The following is a 14,779-nucleotide window of genomic DNA, read 5'->3' as shown; positions in this document are numbered from 1 at the left end:
AAGGAAACACTGCTTAATCCTACACTGTCCTTTAAACCAAAGGAGGAGGAGAGGGAAGAGGAGAAGAGAGAAGACTGTCATGGAGATAAAGTGACACATGGCTGGGAAAATTGGGCTCCAATATCAGCACTGTGAGGAGGGTACAGGGCCAGGCAGTATTTCCTTCTACTGCATGCAGGCTCTCAAGGAGTCAGGACTGACTCCAAGGCACCTAACACCACCACACTGTCTTAACAATATTTGCTATATTGGAGCCCAGTGTTGCAACAGCCACTGCATCAATCGATCTCCTGAGGACTTCGCAAAGGAAATGTCTTTCCTTTCCATGGTCCTTTCAGTCAGCACAGCCTGTTTTCAGATTAAGAGCCTGCCGTCTGAGGACACTGACACCGATGACCATGCAAGAAACAGAGAAAAGTCGCATCCTGAAAATGTCAGAGACCCACAGCAGAAGGTGGCTGTGCTGGACGGGGGCAGGGACTGGGGCAATTTGTTTGCAGACTTGAATTGACTTGCTGAATACAACTTTGTAAAACAGGAAACTTTCACTTCCTGTTAACTACTTTCAGTTCTGGGCCATTAAACTCATTCCACAAAATGGGAGAGAACATGCTTTCTGACTCCAATCATACAATCATACTCTGTCATTGAGTCTATTCCAACTCACAGGGACTTTATATAGGGTTTTCTGGACTGTAGATCTTTATGGACAGGTAATGTAATAGTTCTCCTTAGAAACTGGAGTTTCGATGGCCAGTGCTCTAATCACAGTGCCACCAGGATTTCTGTATCCTCACTGTATTAAAAAACAGAATAAAAACCAACCAGGTGTTGTTTTAGTTTGTGTAGAGGTGATTCTGGCTCAGAGTAAAACTGCTTCTCTTGTGTTAAAAGAGAAGAGCAGGGCTTATTCATTTGATTCAGCAGGGACCCCATATCGACCGATGAAATAAAACTTAAAGTACAAAATGAAACTTTTTTTTTCAGGAACACTTCCTTACTTTACTTTTCCCTCTTTTCTGCTTTTGAAAGGAGTGGTTGGTTTCAAAATATCAAATGACACTCAAAAGCAGATGTAGACAACACCAATCATTGGCATAGCATGGAGAAGGCCACAAGTAAGGACCAGATAGCAGCAGCAGGTGACAAATGGGAAGCGATTGAAGCAGTGGTTATACAGGTTCACACGAAGCTCAAAATATGCGGCAGGTGATGCCCTACTGTTAGTACAGGTTACATCAGTCACTACTTTAGTGGGTACCCTCAGTGTGTTTGTGTTTAGATTCTGTACATCAAAGCAATTTCCTCCAGTGAAGAGCTCATGGCTTACACGAAACACAGGGTTGCTGGAGGGCACTGGACCCGTCCATTAGTTTCTTAAGATGCTGTCATAAATCTGATAGATGTACTGAGAGACTTCAGAAGCTCTGCACTTCAGTGACAATATATAATTGGGTTTCCTGACTGGATAAAAAGTTTGGCCAAAATCCATTTCCCATGAGCTTCAGCGATTGGTACAGTATGTTCTGCTCTTCCATATTTTGCTTGGCAACAATATAAACATTGCTGTTTTGCAATTTTCCGGAAACAGTGTTGGCATTTAAATGACATTTCTTCATCTGAAACTGAAGTTCATTTTCATTAGGAATATCCTTCCATGTTGCAAAGAAGATCTGGCATTCCATTTTGCCATCTTCTACAAAAAGCATATTGAATGGAATGAGGTAGCTGAAGTAGAAAACATCTGTGTTAGTCTGGGTAGACTAGAGAAACAAATCCATGGACACACATATGGGTATAAGAAAGAGATTTATGTATGAGCAATTGGACATTGAGAAAACATCCCAGCCCAGTCAAGATCAAGTCCATAAGTCCAATATTAGCCCATATGTCCAAAACCAATCTATAAAGTCCTCTTCAGACTCACGAAACACATGCAATGGCACCGAATGTAGAAGATCACAGGCGAGTGGGTAGAAAGTCTTTGGATCCAGTGGCATTGGAAACATCTCAGTGCTGGGAGGTCTCTGCATGGCTTCTCCAGCACCTAGGGCTGCATCAGGGTGGGTCCATGTGTTGTGGCAGCTGCTTGTCTCCCAGGGTGTGAGCAGAGTCTCCCACCTCCAAGGAGGAAATAGTGGAATTCCCAGAATCCTTAGGGGAAGGCTATGCCCACACAGAAGCCTCATTGGTTATGACCTGATTGACAGGCTGGACTCCACCCCTACACGCTTAATCCTTAAATTGACTGTTATATAACTACCACGACATCCATATTATTTTTCACAACCACCTGCAGAAGTTCCATCTTCATGACTGGGTCTAAGGTGTTGAGAAGAAGGGAGATGTCAATGCTCTGGTTTGGCATCAGTGGTGTATAGATGGTCAGAGGTGTGCTGGGCATGGCACCAAAGTTATTCTTGTTTAACTGGATGGCAAAGTCTGTCATGTGCTGCAAACCTGTGTGGGTGAAGTTCATTTCCATATAGATGTCGCCTTGATGGTAAGTGAATGTTCCTGAAATCTCCAAGCCTTTAAACTTTGCTGCAGTCACATATTCTCCTGTTTCTGTGGAAAATTCAAAAAGGTCATTCAGCAGTAGTAGGTGGTCAGCAGTAGTAGGTGGAAGAGCAAATTTTGCAGGCACTGAAGATGGGATGCAGGACTGCCCAGTCAGACTATCTAGTTCCCCTGCCAAGAGATCCACTGCTCCCATTTGCATGGAAGACACCTGTGGCTCATTGACTGGGAGACTAAGATCAAGATTCAAAAGATCTCCTTGAGGAATCAAAAGGTTGCCTGAGTAAAGAAGCTGAGGTTGTTCCAAGTTGGTTGCAGTGATCGTGCCAACAGGGTTGTCACCAGAATCAGTGCTTCCATATTGAATGGGTGTTTGTTATGGATCCTAAGACTTCCTTCTACAAACGCATTGGGAAGCTGATGGTACACAGAGGCTACAGAGTCAGTGTGACAGATTAGTTCATCTAACAAGGTTGGCTCAATAAGGTCTGTTTCCTTGGAGATCAGTGGTTTCTCAGACAAGACTACTTCTTTGGCAGTGACGGAATCTGTTGACAGAAGGTACCAGTGAATGTAGCCCCAGTTGCAAAGTTCAGGGTTACCAGAGTCCTCGGTTGCCGAACTTTCTAGAATTCGTTGATTTCCTTTTCATGCACAGAAAACATCGTTCTAATACTATTTTCTCTTTTTACATGTCCAACACACACCAAACATACATCTTACCTAAACAAATCCACAGGTGTAGTGAAGTAAAAATCTATACATCTATGGAATTGTATGTTCTTGTCCCCTGAAAATGTATCACGATGCTTTTCTCACATTAATAAATGGTCCATGAGATATTAATTTTAAAACTTTACTCTTTCCTGTAATTACAAGGCATTTGAATTACCAATGATATTGGAGGTTTTCAGAATTATAGGGAGAAAAAATCAGAAGCAAAGTTCCAAGTCACATCATATCACTTGGAGACTGGGAGACTGGTGACAAGAAGCAGAAAGTTAGTGGAAGTAGCACTGTGCCATGGATCAGAAATACCCACTGAACTCAGAGACGTGGTGACATGATGATTCGGGGTGGTAGTAACATAATCTGTTGTCAATTTGAGAGAATTAAGAGTGAGGGAGTGGAGTTTAGCCTGTCAAGCATGATGCAGTTTGATGACCACATTTTGGAGGCAGGAAACAGGCCACTCCCAGAGAGACATTCTTGTTGACAAGCCACATGGAGACTGACTGATGGAAGTCAAAGCCTCAGAGGTGAAGGAACAACGTGGAGAACCCTGCCAGCACTGAGATGCCTCCTCCACCACTGGATCCACAAGACTTTCCCCCCACCAGCCTGTGGTCTTCCTACATTCAGCATCATTGCATGTGTTGCGTGAGTCTGAAGAGAAATTTATAGACTGGTACTGGACATATGGGCTAATATCAGACACACGGATTTGGACTGGACTGGGCTGCTTTCTTAATGTAAAATTGCTCTTGTACATAAAGCTCTTTCTGATACACATATAAGTGTCTCTGGATTTGTTTCTCTAGTCCACCTGGACTAACACATTTTGGTACAAAATGAGAAAGAATTAGGAAATTAGCTCTACTACTGTCTGCAACTCAATGGGACAGTTGGAACAAATTAAATCCATGTTGATAGAGGGAAGTGGAAGACTGTCGGCTGTTGATCAACTCTGTAAATGTACCATATTTAATTGAGATTTAGTTTGTTAAAAGGCATTTCCCATTGCCTCATTTGCATGTGAAAGTTGGACACTGAATAAGGAAGACCGAAAGAGAACCACTGCGTTTGAATTGTGGTGCTGGAGAAGGTCATGAAAATACCCTGGCCTAACAGTACAAACCAGTGTGTGTTGGAAGGAGTGAGGCCAGAGTGCTTCTGTGAGGCAAGGATGGCAAGACTTTGTCTTGCACACTCTGGACAGATTGTCAGGAGATAATTCCTGGAGAAGGGCATCGGGCTTGGTAAAGTGCGGGGGCAGCAAAAAAGAGGAAGGCCTCAGAGAGATGTATTGATACGGTGGCTGCAACGATGAGCTTAGACATAGGAACAATTGTGAGGTTGGCGCAGGACAATGTAATGTTTCATTCTGTTGTGCATAGGGTTGCTATGGGCTGGAACCATCTTGATGGCACCTAACAATAAGGATAAACCAGCTCTACAGTAAATTCATTAGTAAATTCTATTGTAAATTGACACCTGTTAATTCTTGAAGATCTGGGCCTGTGAGAAAGTCTGTTCTAGGGGCTCTCCCTTACCCCACCCCTGCCAGTAGCATACTCTGGGGTGCTGTAGGAGTGGGGCCCCACCAGAATCATGCTTCTTGGGGGACCCCTGGCACCCCCCCCACACTGGGAGCATGCTTGGGGGCGGCTGTAGAAGTTGGACACCACCAGAAGTATGATTCTGGGGTCTCCCTCTAGCACCTCCTGAAAAAAGCATGCTCAGCAGGGTGGGGTAGGAGTGGAACCCCACCAGAAACAAGCTCTGGGGAGCTCCCCCTGGCACCCCCATCAAAAGCAGTCTGTAGGGAGGTGTAGGAGTGGTATCCTGACAGAAGCATGTTTCTGAAGGGATACCCCCCTTCTCCCCCTCCCATCCCACCCCCACCCCACCAAGCAGGCTCTGGGGGTATGTAGGAGTGGCACCCAGGCAGAAGCGTGCTTCTGAGAGGGGCTCCTCCTGCCCCCAACCCCTACCAGAAGCAGGCTCTGGGGGGTGGTGGCAGGGGTACACCACCAAAGCATGCTTCTGGGGGGCTCTCCCTGGCAGCCCCTCATGAGAGATATGTCTCTGGTGGGCCATGTGGGAATGGGAACCCATCAGAAGCCTGCTTTTGTGGAGCTTCCCCTGGCACCTTCCCCAGAAACATAGTTGGGGCAGGTATAAGAGTCGGTCCCAGTCAGAAGCAGGCTCTGAAGAAGGTATAAATGGAACCGCACCAGGAGAATGCTTCTGAGGGCTCTCGTTGCCCCACACACACCAGAAACATCCTCTAGGGGGATTGTAGGAGTGGAATCCTGCCAGAAGCATGTATCTGGGGGGCTCCCCCCCAGCACCCACCGCCAGAAGCAGGATCTGGAGAAGGGATGTTGGGGTGGGACCCTGCTAAAAGCCTGCTACTGAGGAGCACCCCTAGGACCCCTCACCAGAAGCATGTTCTGGGGAGGGGGTGTAGGAGTAGGACCCCATCAGGATGCTTTTGTGGGGCTCCCTCTGAATCTGCCTGCAGAAGCATCCTACAGAGAGGGTTGTAGCAGTGGGACCCCAAGAGAAGCATGCTTCTGGAGAAACCCCCTTGCATGCTTGGGGGGCTCCTTGAATCTCTCTCTTAAAGTATTCTCCCCCTTGCACTCCACCAGAAGCATTATGTGGGGGGGCTGAAAGAGTGGGGCCCTGCCAGAAGCATGCTTCTGGAGCTCCCCCTGACCCCCCCTACAAGAATTATGCTGTGGGGTGGGGGAGGGGTATAGGAGTGGGATCCCACTAGAACCATTCCTCTAGGGGGCTCACCCTAGCACCCCTCCTCAGCAGCAGCCTCCCTCCGGGGTTGTATAGGATGGGACCTGAGCCTGCTACAGAGGAGCACTCCCTGGAACCTCCCTCCCCTCCAGAAGCAGGCTTTGGGAAGGGGCGTGGGTGTAGGTGTGGGACTTTACCAGAAGCATACTTCTTGGGGATCCCCCTGCACTCCACACCAGAAGTAAACTCTTGGGGGGGGGAGTGGGAACCTGCCAGAAACGTGCTACCTAGCAGGCTCGGTTTGGGTATAGGAGAGGGACTCCACTAGAAGCATGCTCTGGGGGGGGGGGGTGTAGGTGTGAGACCCCTCCAGAAGCATACTTCTGGTGGGCTCCTCCTGGCACGCCCTGCAAAAAAGTAGGCCCCACTCCCACACTCCGGATGGAGGCATGCTTTTTGCTGGAGCTGGTGGGGAGCAACCCTACAGGAAACAAAGATTTCTCCTGAGTTGCCTCCCTCAAATATATGCCAAACTTAGGTGCTTGCTACGTATGGTAAATGACTACACTTGGAGGCCAAGGAAAGTAGTAGGTCAGGGGTTATTCTCCCTGGGGGTTATCAGCCATCCAGAGCAAGCAGACAACACTGTTTATCCCACAATAAGTAGGGCGGAGAGAAGTTCATCGGTGGGGCTTCAAGCTGAGTGCCCTGTTCCTTGGGAAGGTCTGAGACTAGGACCAGCAATGGCCCTAACAGGGCCTTCCCTGAGCCACGGGGAGGTGAGTGCCCAGAGTAAAGGGCTCAGCACAAGGGCAGACTGGCCAGGATAAGCCGTGGACTCAGCCTGCGGAAGGGACCGGTGGATACCTTCTTAGCTGGAGCTTGGAACACTCACGGCTGGCAAAGTTGAGTTCAATGGCTCCAGTGAGGCACCCTCTCCTGGGGCCACACCCAATTCAGATAACTCTCTCCTGCCCTCTCCTCTTCCATCTCCATGTGGACCACCAAGTGGGGCTGAAGTGAGCATACTACCATGAACTATGTCTGACTCCTTCACTTTACTCTCTCTTCTATCTCTCATGACCTCAATGACTTTACTACAGTAATGTTTACTTATTATCTCTGTACAATTGGGCCTACCAGACCTGCGATGATTCGTTAGGGGCTGGCTATCCTGACACAACTTCGAAGTATGCTTCTGGCAGAGTCCCACTCCTAGACCCACACCCAAACCCACCCCACAGAGGCATGGCTTTCGACAGGATGCCAGGGGGAGTCTCCCAGAAGCATACTGCTGGTGTACACTCCTACACCCCCACACCAGATGCAAACTTCCAGAGTGGGGACTGCCAGGGGGAGCCCCTCAGAAGCATGCTCCTGGTGGGATCCCATTCCTATACCACCACCACCCCAGATGCATGTATCTGGAGGGGTGCTAGCAGGGGAAGCCCCCAGCAGCCTGTTTCTGGCGGGGTCTCACTCTTACACCCACCCCAGAGGCATGCTTCTGGTGGAGGCTGCCAGGGTAGCTCCACATAAGCTTTCTTTTGGCAGGGTCCCAGTCCTATACCCCCCTCCTCAAAGGAATGCTTCTGGTGGGGTCCCAACTCCTATATCGCCCCCAGTGGCTTGTTTCGGGATTGTGGGGCCTCCCAGAGGAGCCCTCCACTAGCAATCTTCTGGCAGGGTCCCTCTCTTCCATGTCCCCTAGCCATGCTTTTGGCAGGTGGTTGCCTGGGAGACACCCTCAAAAGCATGCTTCGCACGGTGCCCTACTCCTTCACCCCCGAGAGGCATGATTCTAGTGAAAGCTGCAAATGGGAGGCCCCCAGAGCATGCTCCTTGCGGGTCCCATTCCTACACCAACAGTGGGAGCCATCAGAAATAGACTTCTGGTGGGGTCCCACTCTTGCACTATTCCCCAGAGGTATGCTTCAAGAGGCTTCTGACAGGGTCCCAGTCTACAAAATCCCAGAGGATGCTTTGGCAGGAGGCAGCTAGGAGGAGCTCCCCAGAAACAGGCTCTTGGCAGCATCCCACTCTTATATGCCCCCAGAAGCATGTTTGGGGAGGGACCAGGGGGAGCTTCCCAGAAGCATGCTTCTGGCTGCAGTCTGACACTAGCCCCTCTCCCCTCTAGGCATGCTCTGGCAAGGGTATTCCAGAGGGTGTGTCCAAGAAGCATGATTTTGCATGCTCCCACTCCTACCTACCCCCACCCAGTGGCATGCTTCTGCTATAACCAACCCAAAAAGCAAGCTTCTGTTGGGGGGCTGCCAGTGGGTGTTCCCAAGATGCATGCTTCTAGCCCTCAAGCCCACCCAACTAGACTTCAAGGCTTCCAACTGGCTCTCAGGCCTCAAACTAATCCTCAAAGCCCCAAACTAGCCCTGAAACCCTCAAGCTAGCCCACAAGCCCTTGAGTGGCTGGTAGACCAGAACCACTGGCCTTCCTGGTCATCAGGGTGTAGCCATTGCCCCACCAAGTTGCCTTCCTTCGTCATTAGGGAGATGTTTGTAAATCACACACATAGGGTGGCTACAATAAAAAGACAATGGAGGTGTTTGAGAGGAAGTGGAGAAATTGGCACCCTTATTCAGTGCAGATGGAAATACAAGATGCTGCAGCCACTTTGGAAAACAACTTGGCAGTTCCTCAAATAGCTAAGTATACTGCTAACATATAGCCAAGCAAGTCCACTCCAAGGTATACAAAGGGGTTAAAAAAACTCAAAGGAAAAAACCCATTATTCATTATTTTTTAATTCCATTGATTCATTTTTTGAAGTCCCCTCTTATAATCAAAACTAAAACCCTGATAGCAACCCTATATGCAACTGGTGAATGGAAAAACAAACTAGTATATCCATACAATGGAATGTTATTCAGCAATGAAAATGATTTATGCTACAACTTGGATGAACCTTGAAATTATTATCCTCAGTGAGATTAAATCATTAAGTAGAAGATAACAGTCACAAAAGTCACCCCATCTGATTCCATTTAAGTGTAATGCCCAGAATAGGGAATTCTAAAAAGAGAGTAAATGAGGGGCTGGCAGACACTGGGGGAGGGGAGATGAAGCATGATCACTTGCTAATGAATATAGCTTTCCTCTGGATTGATGAAAATGATCTAAATTGATAGTGGTGATGCACAACTTTGTAAATATAGTGAAAACCCATTTAATTGTACAGTGCAGTTAGGTGAGTGTGATGTGTGACATCTTACTAAACTTGTTTTTTTAAAACCGAAGAAAAAGCAGTAAACACAGAAAGTAGGAACAATGTTATTACATTGTGGGGATTGCAATTAATGCCACGAATCACAGAGTTTATGAGCTGTTGAACAAAAAAATCACTTTGCTCTGTAAACTTTCACCCAAATCACAAAAAGCTTTTTAAAAACAAGAAAATTCACACAAAGAATACAAGTGGAATGTGAATAGTTATACTCAACACTCATCTACCTTGATGTAATTTATTGGATAAAATGTAACCTACCTAATAAAAATCCCATGAAAAAGGTAAATTGTTTCTTGTCTAGCCGACAAAAGGCTATTAACTCTGTAAGAGGATGAACTGGTCGGGAACTTGGCTGAAACCTGCGTCTTGGTTATCTGTCAGCAGCTCTGAAACCTAATCCCTAAAAAATAAAAACGAAGTGAGTAAGGGCGAGTAACACTATTTGTGGTTGTCTCAGACACACTTTTGGAACATTCAAATACACAGATCATTTGAGTCCTAACGCGGCAGTACTTTTTAAGTTCTCATCTTCCCACTTAGCCTTCAACGCCAACACTGAAGCCAAGTACTAACTTTTCCCGACCCAACCACAGCCAAAGGGTTAAGAATCCGTCTCCTCCTCCAAGCCAAACGGTACAACCAGGTTGACAACCAACGCAATTAGGAGTTCCGAGTGAGACACACCCCCAACTGTCGCTTATACCTGGTATGCCACACAATGACGCCGGGGCTCCAGAAGAGGTGGGCGGGAATGCGGGAATGCGGGAATGCGGGAATGCGGGCCTGGGCCGTGGAACAAAGGGTCTGGTAGCGGCCTCGGTGCAGGAAGGAGGTTAAGGAGAGTGAGAGGAGACTGAGCCGGCCAGAGGTGCCCCGGGCGCCCTGTGGGCCGAGAGCCAGGGAAAGGGCCCCCGGGTCGGCGACGCCAGGCGGCGCTCACAAAACACCGTTAGAAGCGGACCAGCTGCGGCTTTCCGAGGTGAAAACCAGAATGGACCGAATCACCTTCGCGGGGCGTGCCTCTCTCGAAACCAGCATCTGGCCCACAGTAGCTCCAACCTCCCCCACGGGAACTCCCGCCCACCGGGAACTCCCGCCCACCGGGAACTCCCGCCCACCGGGAACTCCCGCCCACCGGGAGCTCCCGCCCACCGGGAGCTCCCGCCCATAGGGAGCTTCCGGTTGGTGCGCGGCAGCAAGTGGGCCCCGGAAACCCGGCTCCGGCGTCTGGGGTCCGGTCCGCCCGAGGGTCCGGCTAGGCGCGGTGCGGGGAAGACTCCCAGTGGGCGATGCGCTTAACCAGGGAGGAAGACCTAGCGATTCAGGGCCCGACTAGGACTCGACCCGGCTCCGAACCCTTCCCGGACCGACCGTTTGCCTCGGAATCCCGAGCACCTTAAGAAGCCGGACACGTCGGAAAAGCAGTCGTTAGCAAGCCTAGGGTTGTATGGAGATGCCAGCTAATTTGTCTGCCCTCTGTGTGGGAGCATCTGATTGTTCTGACTGTTCACTTGTCACCCCTCGTGCTGCAGTGAATTATATGGAGCACCTCCGCGAACAAATGGCCTGATATTTCTCTTTAGAAAATAATAAAGAACGATGGAAGTAAGGGGTCGGTCTTAATGGGATTTTATTAAAGGGTGTGCGCGATCCCAAATTGGTAACGTTTTTTTATTTCTTTTAATGACCTAATGTTGGGTGATAGCAGCGAAATGAGCATGTCCACACAAATAGCCTGAAAAGGAGAATCGCCTATTGAGTTTTGCTCGACGATAAGTATGTACTGTTAAGGACAGAACAAGGAAATTCCTGCATTTGGTGCCTTTTCCAAATAATTGCTTTCCGAGCAGAAAAGGGGGCTAAAACCACAAGAGCAGGGACTCTGAGGTAAGGGGCTGTACCAACTTGGAGCCTCCGGAGTAGGGGTGGCAAATGACTTAGATACCCTTAGATTCACTAGTATTGTAAAAGGCGCATATCCTCTAGCACCATGGCAGTTCAGAGCCCAACCAATTCAAGACAGGAGAGGGGTATAGCAGTTACATATTCTAGTGTCAACTTGAGACTATTAAGAGTGGAGGGGTGGAGTTTAGCCTGTCAATCGGGTCACAGCTTGATGACCTCATTTGGAGGCACTATGGAGACAAAAAGCTTATCAGATGGTAGATGCACTCTCCCCTTGACATCCCTGATGACAAGCCACATGGAGCTATGCTGATGGATCCACAGCCCTGGAGCTAGAGGAGCCACATGGAGACTCACACCAACACTGAGATGCTTCCACCACCACTGAATCCACAAGACTTTCCACCCACTAGCCTGCGATCTTGCTGCATTCAGCATCATTGCATGTGTTGTGTGAGTTTGAAGAGGAATGTATAGACTGGAATCAGACATATGGACTAATATCAGACTTGTGGACTTGATCTGGACGGGCCTGGAATGTTTTCTTAATATACAATTACTCTTTAATATAAAACTCTCTCTTACACACATATGAGTCTCCCTGGATTTGTTTCTCTCACTAGTCTACCCAGAGTAACACAAGGGACAAGGGATGTCACTCAAACTGGGCGGGGGTAGGAGGCTGGGGGAACATTCCTATTCCCAGAAAAACCCTGACTTTCTCCCCTAAGCATATATTTCACATCAAGATATAAAAGCCCTTGCTTTGTATCATAACTGAGTCTTCTCCATTCTGTGGAGAACACCTATCGTTCCTTCTTTAGAATGTACTTTAACTTGTAAGTAAGTGCTTGATGAGTGAGTTTGTGTGGTATTTGATGCCATGGCCAACTCTGATTCCTCCCAGAAAGGGGAGTGGCAAGCCAGGTAAGTCCATCATGGACAGCATCTTTGGTATCAAATTAGACTGCTCGATAAATCTCCCTCCCTACAATTGTGACATACCACAGTCCTATAGGAGTGAAACTAGGAGGAGTCAAGAATTGAGTCCTCCTGTCTCTGGTCAAGACTGTGAAGAACCATGGGAATAACACAAGATCATGCTGAGGTTGATCTGGGCTGCTATGACTCCCAAAAGACAGCTGGAGACACCTGTTCAAGAAAAAAGAAGCCACTCTCAGAAAGCTAAGCCTTCTAGTGTTTTTGTAGAATAAATGCATTCCTTGGGCAGGGATTGTTTTTGCAGTTCCACTTTGCCTAATCCTGGCTGTGACCAGAATTTCTTCATGATGTTTGCTTCCTGTAAGACAGGGGTTCTTATCACAAGCCTCCTTATAAGTTAAAATGAATATTTATTTGGAGTTGTAACTGGTGGCTGCAACTGGTCTTCACTGGAGCAGTGAGAGAGAATAATTATCTCCCCCTCACTAGGACTGTGATTTCGGGTCAAAATCTTGGTGACTGAAAGCTATGCCATCAATCCCCCAAGGAGAGGCTCTCAGCCTCTTCCACCTTTATCCCCACTCGCAAGTCTCTGTAATCCCAAGATTCCTAGGGCAGATCTGTGTCTCAGCACCCAGCAGTAGTAGGAATACAGAACCTCCATTTGGACCCCAAGTAATTTTGCTATACAACAAGTCCACAAGTGGTACTGTTCTTAAATGCCCTCAGCTATTCGAGGACTGGGGGGACAGATCACACCACGTGGTAATCATCCACCCAGGGCTCCTCAAACTTTTTTAACGGGGCCAGTTCACTGTCACTCAGACTGTTGGAGGGCTGGACTATAGTTTTAAAAAAAACTATGTACAAATTCCTATGCACACTGCAGGTGTCAGCTGCTAAGCAGGACAGGCAGCGGTGACAAAAAACACCCAGCAGGCCAGATAAATGTCCTCGGTGGGCCGCCTGTGGCCCATGGGCTGTAGTTTGAGGGCCCCGATCCACACTTTACTATTAACAGTTCCCTGAGGAATTCGTTTGGCAATATACCACATTCACAACCCAAACTCCACAGAACTGCACCATTGGACCCTTCTCTTTAATAAATAGCACCATAAGGACGATGAATGTATATTATTACACTGTCACCCCTTGTGCTTTATCCCCTTTACAACACCTCCAGAGCAGTTCCTGAACTCCAACCAGGTGACGTTCTAGTGTGGAATCAAAATGTAACTCAAGTGGATGGGCCAAGCATAGCCAGGCCCCTTGCATACATTTGTGGAAAAATAACATTTGGGACTAAAACCTGCCATCTGGCTGGGCCTTTACATGTAATTGTTATTCTTCCCAGATGTTTGCATATCACTGCTTTGATGGGCATTGAGCAATACACAAAAATTTAAAATCCGGACTTTAGACCCTTATATCCAGTCTATGTGGGCAGACCAGGCCAGTGGGACCCTCACCAATACTTCCAAAGATGTCAAGGCCAAGGAGGGGATAGCAGCAAGCTGGGGACCAATATAGGTAGGGCCTGAGATATACAGGGGTCCAAGTAACCTGCAAAAATGGGCAGGGCAGATTAACTCTGCCATTATAAACACCCCTCCCTACACATGGTTTGCATGTGGATGGATCAGTGCTTCCAGTGGTGGGGATTCACTTGGTTAGCCCAATCTTCAGTCAAGGGAATGTATTCTCTGGGCTGAGGGACTTCCCCCACAAGTTCTGTGTTCGTCTGGGTTGACTAGAGAAACAAATCCAGAGACACTCATATGTATATAGGAAAGAGCTTTATATACAAGAGCAATTGAATATTGAGAAAACAGACCAGCCCAATCAAGATCAAGTTCCTAAGTCTGATATTACCCCATATGTCAATACTAATAGTAGTCCATCAATTCCTCTTTAGATTCCTGAAGCCATGCAATGATGCTGAATGCAGGAAGGTCACAGGCCAGTAGGTGGATAGCTTTGTGGACCCAGTGATGGTGGAAGCATCCGCGCTGGCAGGGGGCTCCATGTGGCTGCTCCAGCTCAAGGTGCTAGCATAGTTCCATGTGTCTTGCCAGCTGCAATGCCTCCCAGGGAGTGAACAGAGAAAGTGTGTGTCTCCTCCTACAAGGAGGAGTAGCAGAGCTCCCAGAATCCTCAGGAGAAGGCCATGCCCACACAGAGCCTCATTGGCTATGACCTGATTGACAGGCTATACTCCACCCCTTCACTCTTAATCCTTTCAAATTGACAAACACTCATATAACTACCACAGGTTCTATTCATATATCCCAAGATTCCAGTCCTTTCTACCTCCACTCATTCCTCTGTTTCATCCCATGCTACATCCCCGAGAAACTACCTTACCTTACCTCCAAGGAGAGGACGAGGAATAGCTATGGAAGGAGTCACAACTGTAATTTCAGCCCCGGGCTTAGCTGGAAGAGTGGCCTACAAGGCAAACATTATCCAAACCACCTCCTGCATGTGGACAAGACCTGCGAGCCGTCAAATGTCCGTGGACTCTTGGGCTCATCAGACACTAGACTGACAAACCCCCCCGAGGCTGCCTATTAACCACGGTGGAGTCTGTGCTCTTGCCAATGCCGCAGGTTGCTTTCACAGAGGTCAGCCGGTAGTGTTGAGAGCAAGCAACCTATTTCACCAGGCCAAGTGGTGGAGAGAAAACCAGA

At 48.1% G+C, this 14,779-nt stretch overlaps 1 pseudogene; it reads right to left on the bottom strand.

Annotated features, from left to right (window-relative positions):
• Nucleotides 1–797: 797 nt before the first annotated feature.
• The window catches only part of LOC142457234 (AP-2 complex subunit beta pseudogene), a 25,684-nt pseudogene continuing 11,702 nt past the window's right edge, over nucleotides 798–14,779 (bottom strand).

Source organism: Tenrec ecaudatus, chromosome 9 (genome assembly GCF_050624435.1).
Source record: "Tenrec ecaudatus isolate mTenEca1 chromosome 9, mTenEca1.hap1, whole genome shotgun sequence".
NCBI classification, from domain to species: domain Eukaryota; kingdom Metazoa; phylum Chordata; class Mammalia; order Afrosoricida; family Tenrecidae; genus Tenrec; species Tenrec ecaudatus.
Note: the sequence above shows the minus strand (reverse complement) of the source record. Positions and strands in the feature narration are given on the sequence as shown.